Source organism: Cyrtonyx montezumae, unplaced genomic scaffold (genome assembly GCF_038088225.1).
Source record: "Cyrtonyx montezumae isolate F1298 unplaced genomic scaffold, pur_monq_1.0 scaffold_7, whole genome shotgun sequence".
Classification (NCBI taxonomy): Eukaryota; Metazoa; Chordata; class Aves; order Galliformes; family Odontophoridae; genus Cyrtonyx; species Cyrtonyx montezumae.
The window spans coordinates 10,553,914-10,574,325 of record NW_027072078.1 but is presented as its reverse complement, the minus strand read 5'-3'; positions in this window follow the sequence as shown (position 1 = coordinate 10,574,325).

The following is a 20,412-nucleotide window of genomic DNA, read 5'->3' as shown; positions in this document are numbered from 1 at the left end:
ACAAAAACAAAACTCACATACAATTATAACACAGCACAAGCTCCCGAGTAAAATTATCTTCTATCTGGTATTTGCCAAAGACTTTATAGCAAAAAGAATCTGTTGACTTTAGGATTGGGAAACAACCAAATAAAAGCTGGACTGGACCAGTTCCTACACCACATTTCTGTCCAGCGACACAAGCATGATAATAATACCTCAGTAGGGCAAAGGATAGGATCCATGTTCAGCACTGATCCAATCCAGGCAGGAACTACAGTAAATGAAGAGCAGCTGCAACAAGGGAGAAAACCTATTAATGCTGTGTGGTCTTGTTCTTGAAGGCTCTCACAGCAGAAAGCAAGCAATGCAATGCAGAGATACAGCTGGCATGGCTTCAGTTCCAGCCAGTTTGTGATATCACAGTTTAAAAAACAGATGAGCTCTGCTGTTCACTATTAAGTCTTAGAGGACTTGAAGATCAAGAATTCTATCCTTTTTTCCATATGAAACTCTGCCTGGTACTGTAGGAGCTCTGAGATGAACTAAAGCACAGGTGGCTTGCTTTTCAAAAGTAGTCCACATTAAAAACTCTGCAAGTACCTTTATTCCCCTAACTGTGATATGTCATTATTTTAGGCCATTATTCCTACTAACTCAACAGCAGCCAGCATTTTCATCTCAAAGGCCTAACCATTTTCCAACTAACCAAAACGGAACTGGAATGAAACTGGAACACTGAAACATGAGAGCTGCATGACAGCAGAAAAACATCATATAGTTATTACACCTATTATCTCAGTACATGTGAAACCTCTCTTAGAAGTTCCCCTTCAAAAGTACACTATAAACACAAAGCTGTTAGAGGACTGGGTTATAGGAACTGCTAAAGCACCTTCTCTCAGAAAATTTGCGTAAGACAACACTTGGAATTTCTACTGCCTGAACCAATTTCTGCCTGCTTCCTACAGCAGCCATACTTCTGACAGATCCTTCCACAGTTGGGCATATTTATAGAGATGTGGGATCTCCCCCGCTTCTCTTGCTGACTTACAGATGTACCCAGTTATTATTCTTAATTCCCCACTCTCAGAAACAGTAGGAGAGCTTCTGTGACCCACTCTAGGCAAACAGTTGATGACTTCAGCAGATCTACTGAAAGCTCTTTTCATTACTTAGTAGCAAACTCATCTACAGAAAAATTCCCAAAATGAGATTTCTCAGGAAACAACTGCAATAAAAAAGAAAAAGAAGCAAATAAATAAAAAAAAATTAATCAGCAGCATATAATGCCATCTCAGATCTGTAAAATCTTTCAGCCCAAATATGACATTTTTCATTTGACAGATTTTTCCATGGGACAAAGGCAACAAAAGAAAACTACCCATGCACCTATGGTGCATCAAATTCCCAGCATCTATGTGCTTTGTCAGGATCAACTATCTGGACAGGAGATGAGAATCTGCACTGAAACAGATGAGCCCATGCATCAAAATTATAACCCTAGGGGCAGGAAGCTGAAGATACACTCTGAAGGACACAAAATCCTCAGCCAAACCGTCACAAAAGTTCTTTATTATCACTATTACATAAAATAGTCTCTCACACATTCCAAGCTAAGCTTCATCCTTTTTCCCACCCTCAACAGAGGATGTGCATAAAGTATATCTAAAAGGCAGTCTCTTGGCCACAGGTAGCAAGACTGCCCGACAGCACAAGCCATTATTTGCTGTTCCTTACCTTTAGCCAGGATCCTAGTTTCTGAATTTAACGAGTTCACACAGAATCCTAGAAGCAGCCTAATGTACTGAAAAAACATATTTAAAATAGAAAGCCTTTACAAGCAGCCAAACGGAATACTTGAGACAAAAAAAAAAGACCATTAAAGAAGCTACAGAGGATTTACAGTTCTGTTTTGTTTGGATCTGTACAGTAGACCAGTCCATAAACAGAAACTTAAAAAAAAAATACCAACATTTGCTTTGTTTTATTTGAGAGTTGTGGGAATTCTGGTAACTAAGCAACATCACAAAGCTGGAGAACCCTAGTTAAGACAATCACTGATGCCCTGACGAGCCAGGATACATTCAGTGCAGAAAGGGAACTCAATTTCTGTTGACTTCAGCAGACCTGAGAAAACTGAGAGAAAGATTATGCAGTCTGTGGACTCTACAGATCTCCCATGCCTCTGTGCAAAAACCACCTTCTCTTGGCTGAGTTCTGCTGTCACTTGAAGTCCATTGTGAGTTTTACTTGCCAATTTTGCACAATGAGAGGCCAAGCTGTAAGAGTAAGCTTTTCTGGCAAATGCTGTAGAACTCGGGGAAAAAAAAAAAAGAAAAGAAGAAAGTGTCTCGGACAGCTTAAGTGTTGACAAGTTAAAAATAATCACTGCAGATTTATTAGAAAATTTAGCATGGACTTGCCTAAATATACCTATCTTAGCTCACACAAAATTATCTTAGAACTAATTCTAAAAGAAGATAGAAAAAAAATGGAACTACCAAAAAAATAACAATGTCATTTTCTGGGCAGAAACTATCCTCCCATTCACTTCCAGTAAATAAGAACAATTAAGCATTTTACTGCTTCTGCGATTAATGACAGCTGGAATACCTCATTTCCAATTAACGTGCAATCACCACTGTTTTCAAACTGGCACAGCCTCCACATAATCTGTCTTCAGCCTCCCAATAGAAGGACAGAAGCTGTACTTCATACTTCACACACTAAAATGAAATTAGTCACACCCTCTCTGTCAAATATTTTTTACCCAGCACTTGATAAAGGATTTTTTTTTCAGCAAACAAAACCAAACCAGACATTTTCTCAGTAAAGCCATCCATGTATATACATTTCTAGACAGCCATACTCCAACAAAGAATTTTCATGACACTTTGAAAGAAATTGGTGAATTGCTTACCTAGATAAACAGAAGGCAGAGAAAATGTCTAAACACATGTGCTTTTAACTGAGTAAAGTACAATTTTTGGAGACAAAAAGGGTACCTAGTGAACATAATCACTGAGTGGCAGATAATGCATCAAGGCTGTGGATAGCACACAGAGGAAAGCACACAGAGCTCTCTCATAGCTCCAAAAGAGAAGGATCCACGAAACATTAATTTATATGTCAAAGCAGACACTTCATGGGAATGATATACAAATAACAAAATAAGCCCCAAAATTTTGGGGCAAACTTCTCATGTAGGAACTTATTGCTTCTCTAATTATTTAAAGGCCAACTTGGTCTTCAGATAAAATGCTTGTGTCAATGTTGAGTCAAACATCATTTTTTACTAAGATTTTTTTTAATGCATTACAAACATTTTTTTTTAATGAAAAAGGCATTTTACATGGGATGTAGTTGGAGGAGGAGCAATTACTTTAATCCTTCAAGTTTAAAAATGGAAGCAGATTGTAATGTTACAATGGGGTGGAAAGTACTGAGCTAATAGCAAAGTCTTGAGCTACAGCAAATGAGAACAAGCCCAAACAGCAACCACAGATACAGAAATAAAGGAAAAAAGCTGCTTACTTTTCAAAAGCCTCAGGTAGGCAGGGAAGTCCAGTGAGGGATACTCTCACCTCCACTGCCCACCCTTAAGTGAGGTCTGGGAAGGGAGGGGCACCCTGGATCCACCCCTTCTGGTCACTCATTCACCTGAGCTCCTCTGCATTGGCCCTGCCTTCCTACTAGGTGCTCAGTCACTGCTTCAGGCCATGACTTAGCATTTCCGTTACAGACACGAAGGCAAAACTGTTGTTCTTCATTGTGTTAAGCCTTTTAAAGAGAAAACCAGCCCTGGTTCTCAACAATCAATGTTAGAACCTCCAGAAAAATTCAAAGTGCGGGCTTTTGGTTGTAATCGACCTGTTGCTCCCTGCCCTTGAAAACAAATATGCTGTAAATGCAAAAGAGAAATATGAGCTATGAAAGAGCATGATACATAACACTGGCCCATTAAGGAAAAAAATGTGAAGCTGCTGATATATTCTCCTTCAGCACTGACGCCTTATGGTTAAGTAATAGAAATTTAAAGACCATCAAGTTTTAGATATATCTGAATATAATAGTTACTTACAAAAATAATCTTAAAAAAAGCTTAAAAATAAGAAAAATTAACATTCTAATAGAATATAAATTCCAAAATATTGCCAGAAATACCAATAGCAAGTCCTTCTCACACACCTGGCATTTAAATAAGAAAACTTCTGGAAACGTAACCTTTCCTTAGGATAATGCTTTGACCTAAATTTGACTACTGTACTATCAAGGAGAGTAAGGGATAGAGCCACTGAAGAATAAAACAAACCCCAAGCTCCCAAAACCAAAAAACAATGATTCCAAACGCCAATTCAGAAAGTGACCAAGGCAAAGTGCCAGATGAAAGGCAATGCAGCCAGGGCTGGAGAGGACCTGCATGCTAGGTTGCTTAACAAGCAGTACTCAAACCACAGAGAGCTGATCTAGGCGTTGCTCTGCTCCTACCACTTACAGGCACATTGCCTGTGACATGGAATTGCACAGACATTTTTGTAACATGAAAGACACTCTGTACAATTAGTTCTTTTTTGGTAGCAAGACCTTTGGAGACTCAGTGTTGCTTGTTTCTCACAGAAGAACGTTCACATTTGTCAGTGATCGCACAAGTGTTATCAGTTGGCTGCTAACGTGTAATGGATAGGGCCCTGTGAGCAGCCATCTTCTTGGCTTCTCCTTTCAAGAAATTCTGTCAACTTATTTCTTCACGTATCTTCAAATCAAGTCTTCTACACAAATTATCAGTTTGGATTAATTAATCTCTTTGAGTCCAACATAGTAACTTCAAAGTTAAAAAAAAAAAAAAAGGGCAGAAATCTTTAATTCTAAAAAGCAGCAACAGCAAACAAGCCCTAAATCTCAGCAAATGCCCCAAGTATGGAAACAGCACTCCAAGCAATACAGGAAGACAGGAACGTGCCAAATTTTGTGTCCCATTTCCTCTTACATTGATCCTGATGTAAGATGAAGCTGTGGGACAATAAATCTGGTCGACCCTTCCAGGGAGGAAGCCACACAAAAACTTAAAACTGTGATGTAAAAAAAGCGTTCAGTGTTAGACTGGAGTAAATGATATAATCTCTTTACATCCTGATGCATGACAAGACTGAAGGATACACACTTCCCAGAATTCCTTATAGCACATATACTGAAAATCTTACCTAGCAGAATCCAGGTAGTGCTGAACACGAGTGGCTGGTACATTTCCACCCTGCTCCCATCATCTGACGGCTCTGCAGACACTTTCTTAAACTACACACAATTTGTACACTTGGTTTTGTTGGGTTGTACGTCCGTGGTTCTGTGTGTTTGTTTTAAAACAAACCAACCAATCAACTTCCACTCCTGGACAAGTATCTTTCTACACCCCTATTAATGTGGTGGCTTGACAATTTATGTCCTATACCTTGAGTCATCCATCTTCTGTTCAAGAGCCTACGTGTCCCTACCTCTTCCATTTCAAATTGACAGCGTAATCCTTCCTAAAGTTCTTGTGTCAGTGCTGCAATCTGAACATGTCCAAAAAATGCAGTGAAGACCCTTCCTAAAGATCCTCAACTAGCAAAAGTTCATTCCTTTGATGGAGTTTGGAACATTTTTTTTTCTTAGTTAAAAAAGTAAATCATCACACTCAACAGGAAGGATCCTAAAGCATGCCGGCTGCCAGCTGGCACCAGCTCCAGTGGTTTCCCCATGCCGTCCATAGCGCTGGCAGAAGAAACGCGGTCTGCAAGAGCACTGCTCTAACATATGACCTTAGAGTCCTACCTTAAGAGTTCAAGATTTCAACATGAGCTGTCATCTCTAGGACTTCTGGTACTGCAGGAAATGGCACTGTCTATGATGCTGTTTGACCATTTCCCTTTGTGACATCATTTTGGAAGAGTAGGTCTCTAAATTCTCTGGCAGTTCATTGAGGATACAAAGCGTGATGGGCAGAGCTCAGCTCAGACTAAGCATTATAACGTGACACAAAACATCCTTTTTTTTTTTGGCATAAGTAAAGGTAATCTGCAGGTTTGTGGTTTTTTCTAGTCAACAGAAACTTTGAGTCTTAGCATGTGTCTAAAGAAGACTCATTTTCAATTTCAAGAGAGCTCAACTAAAATAGTGAATGTTTTAAGAGTGTGATATTCAGTGTAATTAATAATTGCATTTACTTTGCTTTGTTCCTTTGATATGATTCAGTATAGTAATTACTAACCTTTACACTGCAACTACAAGATGATCTCTCTTCTGTTTAACAAATGCCTTGCAATAGCTTAATTAATCTGGTTTTACTCTTTGGCAACTCATTAAAAAGCATCAGAAGATACCATTCACCTGCAGTCTGATCTTCAGAGTTCCTGACTGCATGCAATTCCAATTAAAACTTTCTGTACTCATTACCTCTGAAAACCCAGCATGAGGATGGCAACGAGAAGTTTCCCACCTTTCCTCATTTGCAGGATAACATGCAGAGAATAAAAGTGGTTAGGGCCAGATACGATGTAACTTGAGAAGGAAATCATATTAAAACACTAACATGGGAACATCAGCTCAGCCTATGAGCCATGAGAAGGGGAACTCATCATTCTTTGTCAATGAATGGCAGTGCAATGGATGAATTTACATCCATGACCATCTGTTGCCAGATTAGGCAACAGCAGAGTGACTTTCCAGAGTGCCTGTCTGCTCTTGCTCAGAATTTCCTTATTTTTGTAGGCTTAGCCTATTTGTTAAAAAAATAAACTAAAATGCTTCACATTACTGAGCACTATTCAACTCACTCAGTGGACTGTGAGCAATCTCAGAGCTGCCAGGAGTTTCAGGACCGTGCACTACAGAAGCACCAGAGCACTCCAGTGAAAGACAGCACACTGCTCCACAGCTGCCTCCCATGCGGTATTCCCACACAGAGCCAAACTCCCACTCACATCAGAAGCACTGCAAAGCTGCTAACATAGCTAAAGCACTGACGAGGCCTTAGAGGGAAACATCCCTTCCTCAGGAACTGAGCTGCAGAGGACCAAGACTTTATTTATTTCAGATGTACAAAGGGCTTACACCTCTGAGAGGAAATAACTACAAGGTCACGCATTGCACTGTGATGCAGACTCAATGTCACATCACTGACTCTTCAATGGTTACAGACACCTTGTACCAAAAATAGCAATACAACAAAGAGAGAGCAGAATTTAATTGAAATATTAAAAAGATCATGACAAGATACAGAAGTAACACCAGTATCACAAATGTACAACTTCACTAATGCTGATGGTTTCCCATATGAAGCATGCGCCAGATAACATACGACACCATCCATAGCCCCTTTTTAGACAAAGATAAATACCAGAGAGTAGATCTTCTGCTACAAAGCTCACTGCCTGCTCAGCAAAAGATTTCCCCCCCATCACCACCAAGCCCTGATCTTGCATTACCATCACACAGAGGAGCCATTTGCTGTAATCCCCCCCATGTTTTCCACCACCTCACAAGCTCCCATCCCCATTGGAGTACCTCAACATAGTTGAGAACCTAGTGCCCTCTGGCTGACAGCATATCTTCCAGTCCCTGGGAGCTTTCACTCTCACTACAGGTCTTTCCAACCACCAGGCAACTCTCTTTCCACAGCCACAGCAGCTGCTCTAGTTCATTTGTATTTGCCTCACTTTGCAGATGTACTCAGGTACCACTGGAAAGCGTACTGAGCTGAAGCATGGTAAGACAAGATATGCATCTGATACGAGGGACGATATTCCAAACCCGTTCTGCAGATCTTGTCTTCACGTTCCTGATCTGACTGCCTCTCTGTTTGCCTGATGCATCATGCCACACTTTCTGGCTTCCACCATGCTTGTACACAATGTAATTTGGCTGTGGAGGAAAAAGCTCAGAAATTCTTTGGGGATTTCCATGAGAAATAGATTTCCTTTGTCCAGAGCAGTAGCAAAGCAGCTCCAGTACATGGAAAGCCGCAGGAGTTGTGAAAGACTCTCCATTTGAGTGCTGTGCAAGCACACTGGCTTCGCGCTATCACTTCCCTCATCAGCTCCACAGCAAGGAATGCAAGTTCTGATCATAACAGTGAAGCACAAATTCACGCCAACAGCTTACACTAGCCAGCTCAAAACAATTTACAGTCAGCACTAAGTTATTATTGGAAAGCAGCATTACAAAAAAGGCAACACTTTATTCAGACCAAGTCAGAAAGTCCTAAATCAAATTCCATAAAGACTAGTATGAACGCATAAAGTAGTTATTCTCCCCATCAATACAGTGTGACAGGTCCCAGCGATGGCATTTTGACTCTTGTAGGTTTTTCCTCGGCTATTACAAAGCACAGTCTCTGAACACATTCCCAATTTGCTTGAGTGCCACAATACCCAGATGGCCATGTAAAGCTTTTAGTGCACTTAATTGTGCACCAACCGTCACACACAAACTTCATTTAAATATTAAAAGTGGATAGTTCAAAAGAAATAGAAAGCACACACATGGGATACATATGTAAACCACTGCAATCTTAAAAACGTTATTTACACGTTCTGAAGAAGCAATTCAGTCTGAAATGACCACCTGAGATTATGCATGAACTGACAGTCACCTGAAGCCCAGATACGCCTTATTGGTAGTTGCATCTACACTCAGAAGGCCGCAAGTCCAGTCTCCTACACCATTAGCTCTGCCAGCACGCATCAGCCCTCAGCAGCAATATAAGCTTTGTGCTTCCCTACACTATGGAGAGCACTCACACAGACATGTCGTTGCTGAAGCACAAGTTCTGCACATATTTCTAACAAAAATCAACCAGTTACCATCACTGAGAAAAACTCACAGCACAAATACTACCTTTTGGTGCTGTCCCAGGCAAAGTTCAGTAAACACTGTGAATCCACGCACAAGACTCTGTACGAGGCCGGGGTAAGGGCCACCCACCCTGGAGCAGAGGGTATTCATTCTGAAGCACTGCCAGGCAGACAGGACTCACCAGCACCAAAGGATAACAGCGCAGTGAGACTGCATTACTGACGCGACACTAGTAGCAGCTCCTTTAGTGCTAACTCAGAACACAGCCCCAACTTTACAGATCGGTAGTGTCTTTAGGAAATCATACTCGCTGTCTGCTCAGACACCTGTGCACAATCAGATAAGACTGCTTGCCACCACACCAGCCAGCTTACAGGAACATAGTTCATGGAAATAACAGGTTTAAGTTACCTACCAGTTAATTAAAAAAAAATAAAAATAATTTAAAAAATCCCACAAAAACAGAACAAAACTAAATAGACTTTTAGCCAACGAGCATAAAAATAAATAAAACTACACCAGCTTATACAGACCGAAATCTATCTCCAGATCTGAGCAGCATCACACTGGTATTCACACATGGGTAAAGCTTATTTTTGCCCTTTCACTTCTTATCCTTTTCAATACTTGGAAGATCAGATCCACCAGTAATTTAAAGTCTGGATATTAGTCTGGATACAGTACCCAGCCATAGGCATCTTTTCAGCCAGCAAGCCACTAGAAAGGGTGCTGAAAGGCCTATTATGAAGGCCAATCACCATCCTTTTCTTGAATGACCACATGAAAAATCAGTAACCATTCCATAATACATTGAAAGGGCCTTTTGTTTGAAGAAAAATGACTAGAAGTCACAAAGTATCGCAGATTCATTTGTAACTCATGCTTTTAAAAGAAACTGTATAGCTTCACTTAAGAGAAGCCAAAAGCAGAATAAGCTTCAAAAATGTTACGCCACAAACCTTTCCGAGTATGAGTGTACCAAGTGTATTTTTGGATCAATCTCTCTGCATTCCCAAAACATGGACAGGCATTCTATAGTAGATGTTTTACAAGATGAGTTGAAAATAAACACAGAACTTGGACTTTATTCCAGAATCCTATTTAGGATCTGCAGCACTAGTTGCCTCATCTAAATAGAGAAATCATTGGAAGCATTTTAAGCACAACAACCGGGAAAAGTATAATTACACCAGGATAATAACTGAAAGTACTGTGACTGCTGCTTAATAGTCACTTGGTAATAGAGCAAATTTCCTATGGTGGCCTCCTCATTAAAAAAAGATTTTTCCTAACTGAGAAACCAGCATTTGACTCTTAACTAATTCTGATGTCTGTTTCTGAAGTCTATCACAAAAATGGGTCAGTTATGCTTGATGGCTTTGCACAAGTATGGAAATGTTCACTTCCCCCTCCGCCCCAATCACACTGCAGTTCTGAGGCGGCCGTACATGCAAATGCATGCACACCCAAGATGGAATTCACATGTATGATCTCACTACAGTTTCAAAACAAGTCTCACACAGACAAACTTTCAGCGGGAAATACATTGGAGGCTCATAAGCAAAAACAGATTTCTTCTAATCCATATGCAGAACTAGGGGAATTACTGCACTTCTACTCCGACCCAGAAGTCACAGCTGTTAGACCTGCCCTCTTCACCCACCCATTCCACCCACATGCTGTGAAAGGAAATGGTCAGAAATTTTGGTTTACACTCCACAGCATCCCAGATTTCACATTCCTCATGCTCTCACAACCCCTCCTGAAACTAATCAATATGTTTTGTGCACACTACTGATGAAGACGTCAGGTGTGAGATGGACGCAGCTTTCCCTACCATCCTATCAACTCACACCGAGAGGAGCTGGGCTTTGCTGCAGTACCATACAGCACCACCAAGGCCAAAGGCTTGGCTGCAAGAATGCCACACAATGGCACTTTCAAACATCAAATGGAATGGCTTAGCTGGAAGGAACCTCCCAAGATCATCTAGTCCAACTGTGAAGTATATGTACACTGGCAACAGAAGTCCTGGCATACCAAATAAACCTGCAAGTGATGTACATCACTGTTTATCATCCCCAGGACGGCAAATGCAGAGACAGAACAATGCTGCGCCGTCTTTCTGAAGCTCAAGGTACTCAGAAACAAACAGGTGGGATTCTGCAGCCCCCTGCAAATCTCAGTGAAGTTCAGGGTCAAGTTCTTTTATATAATAATTCTTGCAAATAACTATTAGCAGGAGGAAGGTGGCAGACCTTCCCATCTGAAGTCCAGACTAAAATAAAGCCACTTTGCTACTGAAGTTCACCATCTCACATCTTTTGCACAGGAAGGAGAAAACAAAGAGAAAACTGGTGAAGCACCTGAGAAAAGCAGAAAAGGCAGGAGGGTGGAGAAGCAACAAGGATGGGAACAGCACAAAACCATGGAGGATGGAGGAGACAACGGCAACAGCTATGGTGAAGCATGCTTCCACAGAGCAGCACAGACAAACCTTTAATATTATCTAAAGGTTAATTACAATCAACAACTAGTTGTTTTTCTCCCCTTGATCTCAGCACAAAGACTCACCACCTTCTGCTCCAAACTGTTATACATTTTTCTTTTAAAACCCTCCATTTCAGGGTGAAAAGTGAAGCTTGGTCTCTTCACCACTTCAGATTGTTTTTAGGCAACGCCTGAGCATTTCTTTATACCCTGGATGACTAACATTGTTTAACAATGTTCTAAGACCTCTAAGGCCTGGGCCCTGAAAACACACAATTAGCAATACAGGGCCTAGAATGACAACAGAAACAATGCATAGGTGAAATGGAACACAAATACAACGTGGGGGAATTAATAGCTATAGCTACTGACAGGCCCGATGGCTTTGCTAATTCTAGTATTGATACAAAAGAGCTCAAAGAACGTGTGAAATGAAGTTTTAAGGCATTGTAATCTTGCATTCTCTCTTAAAAACAGATCCAAACCATAAGGTTAGTTTCGGGGTAAAAATTTCCTTAACATTTGAGAAAGGGTCACAGCCTTGTTACCATTTCCTTGAGAAAGACTAGGAAAGAAAAAATGACCCAGATCGAAAACCAAACCTTCTCCAACACAGACAGTACTAAAAGTCACACAACACAAAGACCCTCACGCACACATTCCTTCTTCGGTTAAATTAAGTTCAGAACAGCTGCTGTGGTCGTGGCTTTGGAAGCAGACCCTTTGGGTAGGGGCAGTCCTGAAAACATTTTGAAGGGTATTTAATTTCCTTCATCCTAATCACAACACTTTCTTAAGCAATAAGTTTTCCAGAGTAGTGACCTTGCCCCATTATATGTTTATACAGCACCTGACACAGTACAATCGTTATCTTGATTGGCATCTCCTTACATTTAACAGAGCTTGCTGTTCTCCTAAAGGGCCAAATTTTTTCAGCTCCTGTACCGCAGTGTGTGGGACAACACTCACCCTAGTAGCAGCGTTCAGCTCCAGCAGGCTGCAATGGAGCCTCACAAAGCTCAACCTGCTCCAACCTGGAAACCATTCCATGTTTACATGCTTTGACCACATCCACAGAAAGAAGTGTGACCAGGGCGCAGTGCCCTGCTCAGGGCAGCTGGAAGGCTCCATCCAGCTAGCAGCATTCAACAGGTCACTGCTTACACAGCTGCGCTCATGACCAGCACAGATCCATCCCTGGTTAGCCTTGACATTTAGTATACAACATTCTTCCACGTCTGTATTTATCAAGTTTTCAGTTTAGCCCCCTTGAATAATTGCATTTTGAAGAAAAGGGAGATAAACGCTTCAAAACGTACACAGGGAATTCAAATCAAAAAGTTACTGGAAAAGAATTCTCACAAAAGGACGACAGCTCCCTCAAAGCACAAAAAGCTTCACGCGTTTCCGAGCCAGAATCAATCAAACCGATCCAGGGAACGTAGCCTGGAATGAAACGGACAGATTCCAGCGGCAGCTCTCAGCTCTCCCAAGGAAAGCAGCCTGCTAGTGATTCACAGCGCAGGGCGGTGGGGCAGAGGGTGAGAAGAGGCGTAAGCTGCTGGCTTACAGCTGAGCCAAGGCAGCGCTGCACTGTGCCAGAGGGTAACACGCAGCCAGCTCTCCTGCTACCAGCAAACCGCACACCTAACACCCGAGTAGTGTGGGCACCGTGAGGAAGGCACCAGGTGTTAAAGAACAACCTCAGGACGGGAGTCGACAATCGAAACCCTTCAGCATTCGCGCAGGGACAGCAACGAGGGCGCAGCGACCTCGGTCCGTCCATCGCCGCGTCAGCCGCCGCCGCAGCGCTCCCCAGCGCGTGCGAAAGCGCGAGGCAGCGCTTCAGGAGCGACCGCGGCGCCGCGACGAGACAGCCGGGGCTGAAGGCTGCGGCCGGCAGGAGCCAGCACCGCGCGCCCGAGAGCGGTTAATCATTGACGGCCGGAACGGAACGGCGTACGACGCCCAACGGGACCGCGGGAGGGAGGGCGGCTGTGGGCAGAGCGGGCCGAGCCCCGCCGTGTCCCCGTGCCGCCGGCCGAGCGGCCCCGGAATGCTCGCCTCCCCGGCCCGGCGGCAAGAAACTCCGGGCGGGCCTCCTCGGCGCCTCTCCCGAGTCCCGCCGCGCAGGTGCCGAGAGGAGAGCGGGGCACCGTCTTACCTCGCCGCGGCCGGGCCGTAGAGCGGGAGGAAAGGACGCTGCGGTGGTGCGGCCGCCCGCCGGGATACGCCTCGCGCCCCTCCCCTCACGCGCGCGCCGCCCCGGGCCCGCCCCGATAACGGCCGCCGCCCCCTGCAACAGCCGCGTGCCTCGGCCCGCGGGTGTGCGGTGGGCAGGTGGTGCCGCGGCCTTCTCGCCGCCCGAGCGCGCCCCTCTGGCACCGCACGTGCGCTCCAGAAGAGCCCGAGCGCTTCTCGCCGAGCGGAGCGAAGCGCGCGACGTAAATCAGTGCCGGCGCGTGGCCCTTCGTGTCCGCCAGCGCTCCCGGGGAGCGTCGGGACGTGAGAGCGCACCTCAAGTTTTTCACTTAGCGACAGTCCTTACCTCCTTCTTGCTGCCTCCGCCGAGTGGGCTCCCTGGGCCGTAACACGGCCCCGCTTCCCCCCCTGCACTCAGCAAAACGGCCCGCTGGTGCCCACCAGCAAAGCTCACAGGCAGCACCGGGCCCTCGCTGCTTTCAGCCAACCACCCCAGACCACACTGTGGAAATGCCACGGGGTGGGATCTCCCTCTTGGCTCTGGGTGCCCCAGCGGACCACCCTCAGTCCCTCCTGCCCTACTCGGCTGCAAAGCAGTGTTAGTGCTAAGATGCAACAAGCTCAGAATTTACATTCCTTTGGGAATCACAGCCTCAGAACTATTCAGATATTTGGTAAAGGTTAATTTGTTTTAAACACCATTTTAAGCATCATTTTGAATTTCCAGGCTTGCATTTGCACTCCAAAAGTGCTCCTGCTCGTACTGCTGACACCTATCTACTAACCAAGCTCCATGAATTTTGCCTGGGAGTTCTGGAACTGATTTTGAAGTTCAAGAGAGCAGAGTGTTATGTTCATAAATCAAGGATGCTGCCGAACTTCCTGCACGGGAGAACAGATGTGAAGCATGGGCCTGAGACTCATCTAAAGGAATGCAGTGGAAACACACAGGATGGAAGGCTCTGAGGGCTTTACAAATTACATTTGGATGGGGGAGAGCAGGGAGAAAGAGAATGTGGGAAAAAGAAGAGTGAAAAGGGATCCTGCTGTTTAGCTCATGCATAAACTGTGTGCTCAGCCAAAGGTCACTCCTTTTATTTTCTCATTAATTTCAATGACAGTGAATGGTATATGAAGAATGACCTAAAAATGAGAACTGCCAGAAATAGCTCAGGTTTTTCTGTGACAATGCGGAGGAAGAAAAACCTGTGTGACAACTTCATTTCGTATCTTAAAAAGTAGTGGCTGAAAGGAAGTTAATTATTTGAGATGAACCATAAGTTTATTTAGGAAAGTTAAATAAAAACTCAGTCATCCACTTTTTATGTATTTGCCCGTAAAGGTTTTATACCCTCTATGCATTGAAATCACTTCATTCCTATTTTTCTTTTTTGTAATCCAAGAACTAGTATTGTGTTCTGAGGGTGAGCGTCGAGGTACTAAACACAAGCGGGAGGAAAAAGAAAAGGGAAAGGAAGGAACAAAAGCTTTGGGAAGCCCACAGATGTCCAAAAGCTGGCGTGAGGAAACTGCCCCTATGGGCAACCTCAGGGAAACCATCAGGAAAGAGTGTAACTGGCACCTGGTGATGCTTTATAATAAATGCATATTCAAATGCCCTGTGCTGGTTCCAGAGGCTCAGCTACAGACAAAACAGCCCCACTGAGTGCCAAACATGAGGCAGTCAGAGAATGTTCTGCTGCCTCTGCACAAACACATTTGAGGAGGAGGAGACAGGCAGGAGATGCAAGAGACTCCGGGACAGCAGGGGTGAGAACAGGAGAAGCTCTAAGGACAACAAACACCACGCACTGACCTTGGTCTCCCACACTGCCCATTGCCTCACTGAAAGGACCAGGTGTCACGTGCTGTGGGGGAATGGAGAGCAGGAAGGGGAGAGGAGAGGTGCCCGGAGGTATGTCTACAAGGGAGAATGTGTTCGGTTTTTTTTCAATACTCGAATCGGTAATTCAAAGTTTTTTAATTGGGAATAAATTAAATCAGTTTGAATTCCCCTGGCACACAACCGTTCCTGGCTTGCAACAAGGAGAAACTGATTCAACACAGAAATTTGCAAACAAACTGGTGCAGTCACAGTGGTCTGGCAAAGGATCTAAGGGCGAAGATAGGCAAAACAGCAAATTATGTTGCTCGTGTTGTAAGACAGTTGCTAATCTGGGGTATAAAAGTAACATGGGTCTTTTAAGCCAGGAGAAGGGCTGATAATAACATTTTATCCTGGCATTTGTTAACTGCAGTGAAAAACTGCAACGTAAGTGGAAAAAAAGTTCAAAGAGAGCACCAGAAGTGATGAACAGAGATACGTCTTCAGGAGATAGATGTTTACATGCTCTGCTTAGGAGGGTGCTGCCAAGCAGAAAAGGCAGAAGGTCCTTTCAAGGACCTGTGTGGATCATAAGGAGCATTTATGGAGTAACAGCATGGGAAGAAAGAGACGATTTATGACAGCTACAGAAAATTCTGACAGGCAGTCAGAACAGACCAAAAACTAGAGAGGCTGCTTTTCTGCATGGTATCAGCAGGTGATAGTTACATTCAATATTCAGAAGAAGAACAAAGTATATATATAAATAGAAAAGCTCTTGCATTTGAATGTGTGAAAGCAAAAAAAAAAAAAAAAAAAGTTTTGGCTCCCAAAGCTTTGGGTCAAATTTAGAAAGGGTAATTCACAAGTCACAGTGGCCATTCATTTACTCAGACAAGGCCTAAATTTGACTAAATGGTTATGAGCACATAGACTGTACACTATGGAAACAAAAATCTGTTCTGAAGTGAGATTATTTACATCACAGATAATTAAAACTGCTGCTCTGAGGTCTCACATTTGCTTGAAAATACAACGTCCTCAAATGAGTGTGACAGTTGAAGAACAATTCCTAAGGGTTTTTTTTTTTTGTTTTGTTTTTTGAAGATTGGGAAACAGTCCATTAAAATCTTCACAGAAACATGAAGATGAAAAAAGAACCTAACACACAAGCATTTTCTGCTCCCAGAAACCATGCTACTGTATCTTGTGGTGTTTGGTGTTTCAGAGTGAGTGTACTTGAGTGGGGTGGTAAACACTTAAGAATGACTGAAGTTCAAAAACAAACAAAAAGAAGCCTTGAGCTCACTCTGGTATTAAATGGGAAAGAAGTGAGGGAAGGCTTGGCAAAAATCAGCATAATAGTAGCTTCATTGTTGGATCTGAAAGCTTCATTTTCCAACAGTGTCCCTTTTCTGAGAAGCTGCAGAACCACTCTGAAAGCACTTTCTATAGAGAAGATAAATCTGTGGTGGAGATTTATGCACATTCAGATTAAGTCAGGAAATCAGTCATGAAAAGGATAATTAAATAGGGAAGGACAAAAACCTCGAAGAAAAATTACCAGAACCCCCCAAAACAAACACAGCTAACAATGCACTATGATGCATCAGGTCCTGGGATTGTGACTTTGACTTTGGCACCTATTGCTTGAGCAATGCACAGGGAGAGCAATCTCAGCTTGTTCCTGACTGCGGTTCCCAGGGCTCCAGAGAGAGGCACTCTGCACAGCAACAGCTTCTGGGCTGGAGCAGTGTGTGAACAGATTGGGCTTGGTATCTTTCGTCCTTTCTTATTTATTTATTTTGCACAAGCTCTTAATGCATTGTAACAGTGAAAGGCATAAGAAGAAAAGCTGTTCCATAGCTATATATGGAATTGCTTGAGATCACAGTCTCAAACTGTGTTCATACGCTGGATGAGAGCTCTTGAACACTACAGTCACCATTTTAGAGCAAACAGCTCAGTCTGCCCAGGCACTAATCACTAAGGTGCTGTGAAAGAGAGCTGGCTGTTCTGACACAGAGGTGACTTTTTCTCCTTTCAGCTTTACAAGATGTGCAGCTGATTCAGAGCATTAATGGTAAATCAAACACATTTGACTGAAGAAAATTTAGTAAAAAAAAAAAAAAAAAAAAAAGCCCTTTAGTTTTGCATCACTGCAATTCTAAAACATGCAAACTCAGTACTGTATCACAGTCCACTGAGCAAACTACTCTAGGTTTTGAAGACAGGGTATATAAACACTGCAGTTCTGTGAAAACCTCTAATTTGTGTACCATGACTTTTAAATTAATGCATTTATTTATTAAATCTTGTCCTACTTCTCTAAAGTGGATTCAGTCTTGGAGTCTGATTGGCCCCTTGTGGGAGCTCAGGACAGAAGAAATTAACACAGACCACAGAGACAAGGGGAAACAAGGTTTGATCTATTAAAAACAACGTATGTAAGCACAATGATCATGACAGAAATTGTCAGCAGCGTGATCCAGAAATGACTAAGGTCATTTAAGGTTTAATTCAGAATGATGCCAAGCACATATTGAGGAAGCTTGAGCAAAGCTCAACATGGTCAATAAAAATTCCTCAAAAGCAAAAGGAAAGCATCTCCACGACTCCAAGCAATATGTAAGAGCAACGCTACTTAACTACACACACATACAGTAGAAAAAATAAAATTTTGGGGTCATTCTTGTACAAGAGTCCTACTTCACGTAACAGGATTCAGGTAATATTTCTGTAGTCATGTTCAACAAACCTTCTAGAAGGTAATGAACACGTCCTCTATTTATGACACATCTCATTGCACAAATATATAATTCTTTATTAATTAAAATGCATAGGCTGACTTCAAAATTTTAGTAGAAAGACATTCTTACTATACACGAGACTATTTCCCCCTAAAGGATATGTGAGGAGTAAACTCAGATGTACACACTACATCAGCACTTCATCGCCATTACTGCTGCAGAGATAGCAAGGTGAAGACAATTTTGTTCTGCTGCATCCTTTCATCTGCCAGCAGAATGTCAGTCAGCTTCCAAAGTCACAATCTTATTAGATACCAATGTTTAAGGCCAAATTTTGTATTGTGTCCTGCAAGCTGAATCTGATATTAAACGAAACGGAAATGAAAGGCAGAAAACACACTTCATTTGTAAGGCTACCTGAACATTAAGATTATGCTATCAGCATGCAATATGTACCAAAAAAATCAAACATGACTCAGAACAAGCATTTTCTGGAGCAAAACATGGCTAGAGCAAAGCAGAGATGTCTCACCTGGGGTAAGTCAGCCCCAAAGAATATTCATGTCATTTGGAGGAAAAAGGAACTTGTAACATTGCCTGAGTTTACCCTACTGAGTTCACCACACCACAACAAACTACTTTGCATTCTGTCCATTATGTCACAAACACTAGATACGCTGAGCTAGTCTACAACAAAGTAAGAGTTAATTACCCAGCAGAAACAGAGGGAGACAGAGAAAGGAAAGCCAGGAGGAGACCCAAAGGAAGCTGCAAGCTATGCTATTCAATTCTCAGCTTTAAAAACACCACTTGAATTGAAACAGGTTTTTTTTTGTGTGTGTGTGCTTGTGTGTTAAAATCACTGCTTTTTAATATGCATCAGTGCTCATGTTTCCAAAAATGACTGCTTTTCAACTCTATATGTTCAGTATTGGAAAAAAAGACAGCAGAAAATGTGTGTGCAGTCCTCCAACACCCCCATGCTGCACTCAACACTCATTGACTACAACAGTAATAAGCATTTCAGTAACAGCTGACATTGTTTTGTAGACACTATTCAGAAATCTTATCTTGATCTCTATGAACCACAGGCCCAGTGGTACAACTCCACAACTGACAAGTCTGAATTAACTATGGAAAAAAACCGTACTGTTTTTGTGAATTTCATTTGTCAACAAGATCTTCAAGAGACACAGAAGAGAATATGCCATTGTGAACAAATAAACACTGGGGATGTAAAACTGAGTTTCAAAGGACTCTCCTTTCTTCTGCCTCCTACACCTCACAGAATTAGACTAAAAATACCAAGCAGAAGTACAAATAACTTCCTCACCAGAAAGTAAGTTTGCATAAATTCCATACTAGGGACACCTGAGGAAATTTGGCAGCTTTGCCAAACAAACTCACCTAGTCTATTATTTTGTTAAAAAAAAAAAAAAAAAAAAAAAAAGGAAATCGAAGAAGAGAGGGCAGGGCATTTTTAAACTGACCTCTCACAAGGATGAGTAATGTACATAGAGAACAAAGAAAGTACTTCATTCAACTTTTCTACCGTGTAAATCTTGCTTCAGTATTTAAAGGGTTCACCCTTGCTGCTTATGAGAACTCCAGAACTCTTTGTACATTTGTTAAATCTCTGTCAGAATTGCCAAAGTTTTATCTTCCAAATGATAAATAAGAGGTCTGTGTGTACCATACATTAACAAATGATGAAGAGGACCTCACAAAATGCCTGCTGTGCACTTGTGTTTCTGTAAACAACAGCTATAAATTACAGATTGCAAACTTGACTTAGTGGGATATGAAGCTCTAAGTTCAGAAGTACTGAGCTGTAATGAAACACGCTAGAAAGCAGTTGTTAATTTTAACTGAATGATATAACGGAATAAGCTGCTTTGTCAAGAACAAAACCCCAAACTGCAAAGACAATGAAAAAAGGTCAGGTTTATACTTATTTGTCCCGTCGTAAAGCTATTTATTTATTTTTTAAGAAAACAGCAGAATTAGAATAAAATCTAAGGTAGAACTGCATTTTACTGTGCCTTGAAATCCTGATATTGTTCCAGAGATACCAACAATTGGGTACAATCACCTTATCAAAGTGTTGTGATTAACAAGATAGAAAGCTGCATAGTGATGAAGTAAGATGAAATGCTAGCAGTTTGCCAGAGTGTGGGTTCAGGAAGATATCACTTGTCACACTCAGCATCCCTATTGCAAAGCTGCCCTGAGATCAAAATCCTGATGGTAATCCATCAAAATCATAACAGCAGTGAGTTGAATGCCTGAGCAATTGTGATGACACAGCTGGTTGCTCCTAGGAATTAATAAGTG